General features: G+C 50.9%; 1 protein-coding gene across 1 annotated transcript in view; it reads left to right on the top strand.

Annotated features, from left to right (window-relative positions):
* GRID1 (glutamate receptor, ionotropic, delta 1) overlaps nucleotides 1–8,869 on the top strand; it is a 686,979-nt gene that overhangs the window by 1,417 nt on the left and 676,693 nt on the right. The gene's annotated exons all lie outside the window — the stretch shown is intronic.

The raw sequence follows: 8,869 nt of genomic DNA, 5'->3' as shown, positions 1-8,869 counted from the left end.
AGGAGCGGAGTTGGGCCAGGCCAGGCTGCGGGGAAATCCTAGCCGGCGCCTGGGCCACCTTGGTCCGCAGACTCTGCCCGCAGGCAGGGGCAACAAGTGCGCGACTGAGCGAGGCGAGAGGGCTGCATTTCCTTCCTCTCTCGTTCGCCCCCCTCCCACCTGGCTTGAGCCTGGCTTCGGGGACTCGGGTTTCTCTCCCATGATGCCTGCTTCCTCATGAGGGACTAAGGCTTTCTCTGCCCCGATATCTGCCTGTCTTCGGGCCCCTTTCCTCTCATCTGCCCCCATATCCATGGGTTCTCCTAGTTCCTTATAGCCATGGGTTTGGCTCTGAGGCCCTTGCCCATACTGAAGACATAGGGAACAGCTGGTGGCACAGGGTGTGGGGATTCCTCCCAGGACGAACAAGCATCACAGTGGGCGTAGGGAGGAGGTAGGCTGGCCCGAGGCTCCAGGCAAGTTTTTCGTGTCCCCATCTCCCTACCCCCAACCCCTTAGACCCAGAGACCTCTTCCTGCTTCAGGCTGTGTGTTGGCTGCTAGTCTTCTCCAAGGGTAGGGTAACTCTGGAGGCTGTGTTCTGGGTTCAGAACGTTGTGATGGAAAGAGGTTTTGGGGAGTCTCCTGTTCTTGCAGAGGAGGGAGAAGGCCCAGCTCTGGGACCTGAAGGTCCAAGGATGTCTTTGGGCAGTTGTAAACCTGCAGGTCTGAATGTGTTTTGGACGTGGTGGTTGAGTCGGGGTGAGGCTGGTTGCCTATCACGAGAGCTGGTTTTCCCAGCCCTGGCCGGTGTCTGGTGTCCACTGAGGTACAGGAGGTGGGACCCATCCTTCTTTGCTGTCTGATCATGCTCTACCCGCAGGACCTGCCCCTGCATGTCCTGCCCTTAGGCTTCTTTGCACTCTTACTGCAACTGTTGCATCTTCTTGTGGTGGGCTCTAGCCAGGGGGAGGTGGGACCTCTGGAGGCAGGAATGACCCTAACTCGGGTAAGGATCTCTGGTGACAGAGGCTTTTCCAGTTACTTGCCGTGATTTTCACAGTGCCTCATGCTCCCTTTGCACACTCCCCATGCTCTTGTCTTTGTGGACATTCATCCTTTGCGCTCGGGAGCTGAGGACACAGCTGGGAGACGCCTGCCCCAGGGAACTCACAGCGCAATGGGGATGCTACTTACGTTTTTGTGGCAGTTTGGCTCTGCCACCTTCTCTGTCGACGTATCTCATTTCTGTTGACTTGCCCTCTACTGTACTGAGTATTTCAGGTTCATTCATTTTGCTCCAGATGATGCCCATTGGCCGCCCTCCCCACTCCAGCAGCAAGTCCCCAAAGACTGAAGATAATGCTCTTGCCCAGGGTTACTGACTCTGACAGGTAACACGTGGGTGAACTGGGCGCTGGGCCCAGAGGGACCTGGAGTGTGGGGTCTGGAGAGGTCATCTCTATCAAAAGGAAGTTGTTCTACAACTTCACCTGATTTTACCACTTGGGAATGAAATCCCGGTGTTATAAATGTGCTGATTTATTTATTTGTTTTTAAAGAGGAGCTTCAAATCTGTACTTTAATGTAAAATCTGATTTCTAACTCTTGTCAACTAACCAAACAAGTTGAGTAACGCAGTACAAGTCAGATCACACAACTCTGGGCCGTTCAGCCTTCAAGCCTTAATGCAGCTTTGTTCTGGAGACACAGGGCTCCACCAGGGGCCTTATCTGGGTCTTAGTTTCTCTGTTTTTATAACTGGAAAAATGTTTCAGGCTCTGACACAGTCTCGGGTGTGAGTGAGGGTGTGTGCACATCCAGAACCAGAGAATTAGATACTGATGCCGGACAGTTGTCCAGGTAGAGGAATTCTGACAAGGTGGTGTTGGACAGACCACCCTCTGCCCAGAGAGCATGTGCTGGTTAAAATTGGCATGCTTTCTACTGATAAGCGGCAGGGGCAGAAATTCACATTGTTATCCCTGACCTTTTGAAGCTCTGGGATGCTATCAGGGATGGGAGGATTGGGCCCCTCAACAGCCTCAGGAGTGCCCGAGCAGAGTGCAGAGGCTCTTCCTCCCTGGCCTGAGGCTTGGTGGGGCAGATGCTCAGCTCACTGGGTCCTTCCTTCTGTGCTCTATGGGATGTTGTCCATCCCATGGCTGGGCCCTGGTTGATGGATATCTCTCTTGTAGACTTGGACAGTCACAGTCCCAGGACATGGGTGGTAGATACAGCTTGGATGGGAAAGGAAAAGACTTGTTGGCTGGGAGTGGCCAAGGCAGACTGGCGTTCAGTCTTCATCATGGACTGGATGAGCTCCCCATGACCACCTACCCCCCCATCCCCATGGTGGATTTGGGATTGAAATGATTGTGGTCTGATAAGAGCTTAGTCTCTGGGGCCCAAGAAACTGGCTTCAAATCTTGCTTGTCTCGTGTGCAGTGTGATATTGGGGGAGGCCTGGCCTTATTCTAAATCTGTTCACATGTCTGCTGAGAGGGGTCCTCCTGCGTTTATTGTGAGGATTAATGAGATGAGACATGTATGAATTGTCTGCAAAAGACCTGCAGTAGGTGTTCAGTAAACATGAATTCCCTGTCTGTTCCTTGACCAACTGTGAGTGCGTCTAGCATCTCTTCAGGCTGTTGGTATTTTCAGCTGCATCATTGCTTAAGCTAGTGAATTCCTTGAGAGCGGACCCTAACTGACCTTTTCATTTTCAGCTTTTTGCTTAACTTTCTTTTTCCTGATTATAAAAGAGATGCCTTGCTACAATGAGCATGAATTAATTTAAAAATGTGAAAAAGGAAAAGGGCAACGCATGCTCATTATATAAAATGTGTGGAAGGTGCAGGAAAGCATCAAGAGACAGAACAGAATCGTTCAGAAGCCTACCAGTGTTCTTTCCTTCTAGTCTTTTTTCACCCACTGACTTTCGTAAGTGCTGAGAGCTCCCATTCTGTTCAGTTGTATATTTTGTTTGTTTTTTTGTTTAACATATCAGTGACTTTTTCTGAAATCATGTGAACTGTTTATAAACATTCCTCTTACTGTCTGCATATATTTTAAAATATCCAAAATGACCAATATTTTTTTAAAAATGGAAGCATTTATGTTGAGATATGCTTAAGTATTTAATTGAAGAAAATAAGGAACTCTGCTTTGACTTGTGGGTCCTAAGGTTTATACCTGCAATTTCTTCAGGTTGATTTTGTGCAGGCTTCTTACAAGCTACCTTTTGAAGCAGTTGGTCAGTTTATGTGAAAGACTGGATCATTTTTAATAAAATATGCATTTGTTGAGGATTTAGCAAGTGATAACACAGAATTGATATTTAAATCCCTAAAAGGTGGTATCTTAGATTCAGTTGGCGAAGTCCATATTAACAATAAGTGTGAAAATTTGTCTTCTAGATACTAGAGGAGACACTAATTTGTTAAATTAAAAAATTTCATATTGCTTTAAAGTGCCTGCTCAAGGAGAAGATTATATAAATGCATAAAAGAACTGGCTGAACACGAGTCTTCTCTGTTCACGGTATTATCTTTTACTGTAAGTAAAAGACTTGAGTTATTGGCTATGCTGTAGATATATCTGTCATAGAGTGGAAAGATAACAATTTAGGGAAGAGGAAGGAAAAAGGAATATATGTGAGGCAATATTCCTTTTAGTTACAATAAGCACGGAAGTGTTTTAGGAAGACAGGGTAAAAATCACCCAAGTATAGCTTGGTGCTCACAGAATACAACAAGGAAGCAATGAAGTAAAATGAAAGTAAAGCGCAGTGAGCTCTGTGGTGTCCATCTGATGGGCTTGCTCATAGTATACTGGTCATTCCTAGGTGGTCACTCTGCCCCTGGCGCTCTGTGACAGCTGCTAGGTGGTCTCCCTAACTGAACTTTTGTTGTTGTTTTTCTTTATTTATTAAAAAAATTTTTTATTGGAGGATAATTTCTTCACAATGTTGTGGTGGTCTCTGCCATACATCAATCATAGTGATATATACCCCCTTCCTCCTGAACCTCCCTCCCCACCTTTGCACCCCTCTAGGTCATCACGGAGTGCCAGGCTGGGCTCCCTGTATTTGATGCCTCTGTTGTCTTCCTTGACTTCCCTTCAGGTCCTGTTGAGGCTGTATTTCTGCAGCTCCTGCTGGCAGACCCACTGTTCTCCCTGGGAATGGTGCTATTGGTCCCTGCCTGGGAGATACTGTCAGCGTCTCCCTGAGTTTGATGTTGGTGTCATTGAAGATGCTTGCAGGCCCACTGCCATAATTCCAATCCACTCAGCGGCATAATTTTTCTCTTGGTGCAGAAACAAATTTTACCATAACTTTGCTGGTTAAAAACAGAAATATATTATCTTACAGTTCTGCAGATCAGAAGCCTGGCATGGGTCTCACTGGGTTAACATCAAGGTGTTGGCAGCGCTGATTCCTCCTGGAGACTCTAGGAGAGAATGCACTTTCTTGCCTTTTCGGCTTCCCGGGGCTGCTCGTCTTCCTCAGCCCCTGGCTGCCTTCCTTCAGCTTCAAAGCCAGCAGTGGTGGGTACAGTCCTTCTCACAAGGAGTCACTTCTGTCCTCGCATCTCCTCTCTGATTCTTCTATCTCCTTCCTCCCAGGACCCTTGTGATGGCATTGGGCCCACGGGGATAAGCCAAGCCTATCTCTCTATCTTCAAGTCAGTTGATTAACACCTTTAATTCCATTGCAACCTGGATTCTCTTTTACCATGGCTTAGATGGTGAAGAATCCACCTGCAATGCAGGACACCTGCGTTCAGTCCCTGGGTTGGGAAAGATCCCCTGGAGAAGGAAATGGCAACCCACTCCAGTATTCTTGCCTGAGAAATTCCGTGGACAGAGGAGCCTGGTGGGCTACAGTCCACGGGGTGCGCAGAGTCGGACACGACTGAGTGACTGACACGTCCACGTCTAGCATATTCACTGTTCCTGGGGTTAGGATGTGGATGTCTTTGTGGGCCCTTTTTTTCTGCTACCACGTTGGTACACCTTGGGGGTGCCTATCGTAGACACTGCCCTTCATGACCCTTCCCTCTCTTCTGCACGGCTGGCTGCATGCCTGCATGCTGGGTGGCATCCTCTTTCTACTTGGAGCATGTAGCCATGTTTCCCTGTCTGTCATCTGCACTCTGGAGGTGGCACACTGTAAGCCTGCAGGCCTCTGTAGACCCCCCTGTGCTCTCCAGTGAGACGACAACTTCCCTCCCTGCAAGCTGCTCACGTCTAAGGTTCCTAGAGGAGTCTGTTTTGTGAATAGCCAGACTGCAAGGCTGTGCCACCGTGCAGGCCCATGACCTCCATTTCTTCCAGGCCAGGCTCTTCCAACGCCCCTCCTCTCCCCACCCTCCACCCGGCTCGCCTGGAGCACATGTGGGGTCCCTGCCAAGGTCAGTCTCGCTTACTGACATCCTCAGCTTACTCCTGCCCGCGATGCTTCAGGTCAGAAGGTGCTGGCTGTGGGTGCTGATGGCTGCTCACTAAACCCCTCTCACTAGTCCCCTCTCTGGATTTCTCACAAGCCTGTATCTGTGTAAAAGAATAACTACTATCTTCATTCAGCTGAACTGCTAGGTTCAGAGTTGTCTTTCGTCCTAGGGTTCCTCTTATATATCTACACACACACACACAGTCCCTTTATAGACTGTGCTCCTGCCTTACCCACAGCCTCGTATCTAATGGATTGTTGTTGTTGTTCAGTCGCTCAGTCATATCCTACTCTTTGTGACCCCGTGGACTGCAGCACGCCAGGCTTTCCTGTCCTTCACCATCCTTTTTAGTATCCCTGTGGATACTATGCCATGGCCTTGCCCCTAAGTGGGGAAGATGGACTCACTCTTTGTACTGAACAGATAGGCATCCGATATCAGGCGTGTGGGTCAAAGGCTGTGGGCTCTAGTGAGACACTTCTGCTTGTGCTGCCTACAAGCTGCTACTGTTCCCATTCCTGGTTGACAGTCTTCCTGTCTAGAGCAATATGTGGGGGTCATTCCTCTAGACTTTTCTTGGAAGACAGCTAAGGATGCCCCTGAACACTCAAAGCCGTATCTTGCAAAGGCAGGCAGCCTCTTTCCAGATTCTTGGAGTTGCCAGGTCTAAAGGCCCCTAGCTTTGTCTCCTGTATCAGCCATCTTCTCCCTTTACTCAGCCTTTTCACTACCTGGAAAATGCTTTCGCCTAAAAACTGGAACATTGAGTCTGTACTGTTGGTTCCCATACCGTTTCTAACCCAGACCGATCCCGGATATGAATCTTTTTAGACTTGACCCAGGGAGGTGCCTGTTTGTTCCTGCCCTTTGGTTTTGTTCTGTGGTTCCCTTGGTATCAATCAGGGTAGCCTGAGTTATGCTGTGGTAACAAACAGTCTCCAAGCCTTAGTGGCTTAAGCAACACAAACTCATCTCTGTTTCACGTTATGTGTCCATCACTGGCCAGCTTGGAACTGAGCTCATCATGGTCACTCAGCTTGAATATTGCTCGTTGCTATGCCAGAGGGAGAGAGAGCTCCACGGGGTCTCTGCCTGTATGTGACACAAGTCTTTCTACTTATAACTTGTTGACCAAAACTAGTCATATGGTTCCAAGCAATTGTAAAGGATCCAGGAAGCACAGACCTACTGTGTGCCCGGAAAGAGAGAGAGCTGGAAATGGTGAGTGACACAAATATCCACTAGCCACTTCATGTCCAAACGGCCTTCCTGGTTCCTTGGTGACTTGTTAAAACAACAACAACACAGAAACAAAACCCAAAAGGAATTTTAGGTTCTGGATCCTGGTTGGACCAAATCCATGGGTTCCGTCAGTTCCCCTTTGCCCACTTGCTTACTTGTTCCTCGGCCCCAGAAGGCGCTGGGCAGCCTTTGGTGTAGGGCGAAGTTAGGAAGCCCAGGACCCAGCCCTGCCCTGCTCTCAGAAGACAGCCAGTCTTTGTCTACCTGGACAGGCCCAGGTCTCAAAAGACTTGAGCTTGATGCTTCCTAAGGAATGAGGTGAAGACTGGCGTCCGGGCCCGACTGTCCTTGGCACCAGCAGCCGTAGGCTCCACAGCTGGTCGTAAGCAGGCTTGTGCTTTCTCTGGACTCAGCAGGGCTCCCTGTGGCCCCGTTTCTTCTACAGATGCCCCTGCTTCCGCGCTGTGCCGTCCTCACCCCTGCCTTCCGCGCTGTGCCGTCCTCACCCCTGCCTTCCGCGCTGTGCCGTCCTCACCCCTGCCTTCCCGGGCAGCACCACCTCTCTCTCCCTCGCTGTGCCGTCCTCACCCTTGCCTTCCTGGGCAGCACCACCTCTCTCTCTCGCTGCGGCAGTGGTCCAGAGTGGAGACTTGTCTCTGCCATGGGCTGGGGTATGACCACACCCTTCCCTGGGATCGGGCCTCTCTGACAGGCATGGGGCCCAGGAAGGCAGCTGGGTCCATGTCCAGTATCCAGTCAGTTGGGACCTCTTAAGACTTTCCCTCTCACCTATAAACAGCCAGTTTCCTGGCCAATAGCTATAGGTTGGGGATAGAAGACCCAGGGTTCTCCATTCTAGGCCTGAAGCATAGGCAGGGTGGCTGGGAAGGTGGTTAGAAGGCCCTTTTCTTTCTGTTCCGGGGCCCAATCTGGGCAGAGCAGGCTCCAGTGGGTGAAGCCAGGGGCTGCTGGCTGGGACCCAGGACTGTCCTCATCCCCAGCTGCACCTCCTCCTCCAGCCAGATCTGGCTATGTGGCTCTGGCTGGCCCTGTCTCCTAGTCTGCTTCCCTTACATTAATTCCTCGCCAGATCCAGCAGAGGCAGCCAGACATGGCTGCTCTGTCTCTGCCTGCCTTGTGCCTGTTCCCAGCCACAGCTCAGCCAGGCCCTCCCACGCCCCTGCATGAGAACAGACAGGGTGCCCACAAGCTGGGCTGGGGGCAGGAGTCTGGTTGATCTCATGCACAGACTGGGGTTCCTGTCCCTGCTCTGCCGCCTGACTCTGGGTGGGTTAGCTGAGCTTCCTTGACTGAAAGATGGGAATGAGGCAGAGAACACCATGATGGTCAGCTGAGGAAGTGAGCTACAATGCCCACCCAGGACTGAGCGCCCAGGTTGGGGTGGTTGCTATAGTACCAGCCCAAGTGGTTCCAAGGGGCTCTTGGTCTCCTTCTACTTTCTGACCTGGGCTGGGCAGGCTTTCCCAACCCTTGCCCCATTTGGGGCGGCCTGGAGTTGATCCTGGCCTTGCTGGGTATCCCAGGAGAGCAGGGAAACAAGTTAGATTGATGATTTGGTTTATGTGGTGGCTGCCTGGAGCCCCCGGTGTGGGCTGGGGCCTGGGAGCCTGTAGACCCTCACTGCACAAAGCTGCAATCTTGCCACAGCCTTGCTATTTTGAGTGCACAGGGTGGCCCGAAGCCAGCCAGCCTGACCCAGCCCTGAGCGGCTGGCCATAGTGCCCATAACTTGCTCACCAAGGTGTAACGTGGTCAGGCAGGTCTGGGTTCAAATCCCAGCTCTGTGACCAATTAGCTGTGTGGTCTTGAAAGGTCACTAGTCCTCTTCAAGCCTTAGTTTTAATATCTGTGAAGTGGGGTTACCTTACTGTTGTGGTGAAGAGTCTAGAGAGGTGACTTACACCTGGTAGATGGAGGCTGTGGGCAAGCGCAGTCCCCTGGGGCCCAGCAGGGTCACACTGAGGGTGTGGGTGGGGACCCACAGTATGCTAGGTAGGCATTGGTTCTCTCTGTAGGCACTGGTTCTGGTTTTCTCTGTTTGCTCTGTTCTCCTGCTCTCCTGCCGGGGCTCTATGACACCCTTTGGTCTTTGCACTCTGCCTGGGTGCTGCCAAATCCCAGGTCAGGGCAGAGACATGGGCCCCATTGGCTGGACATCATCCCTACTCTATC

Source organism: Bison bison, unplaced genomic scaffold (assembly GCF_000754665.1).
Source record: "Bison bison bison isolate TAMUID 2011002044 unplaced genomic scaffold, Bison_UMD1.0 scf7180017864341, whole genome shotgun sequence".
Taxonomy (NCBI): Eukaryota; Metazoa; Chordata; class Mammalia; order Artiodactyla; family Bovidae; genus Bison; species Bison bison.
Note: the sequence above shows the minus strand (reverse complement) of the source record. Positions and strands in the feature narration are given on the sequence as shown.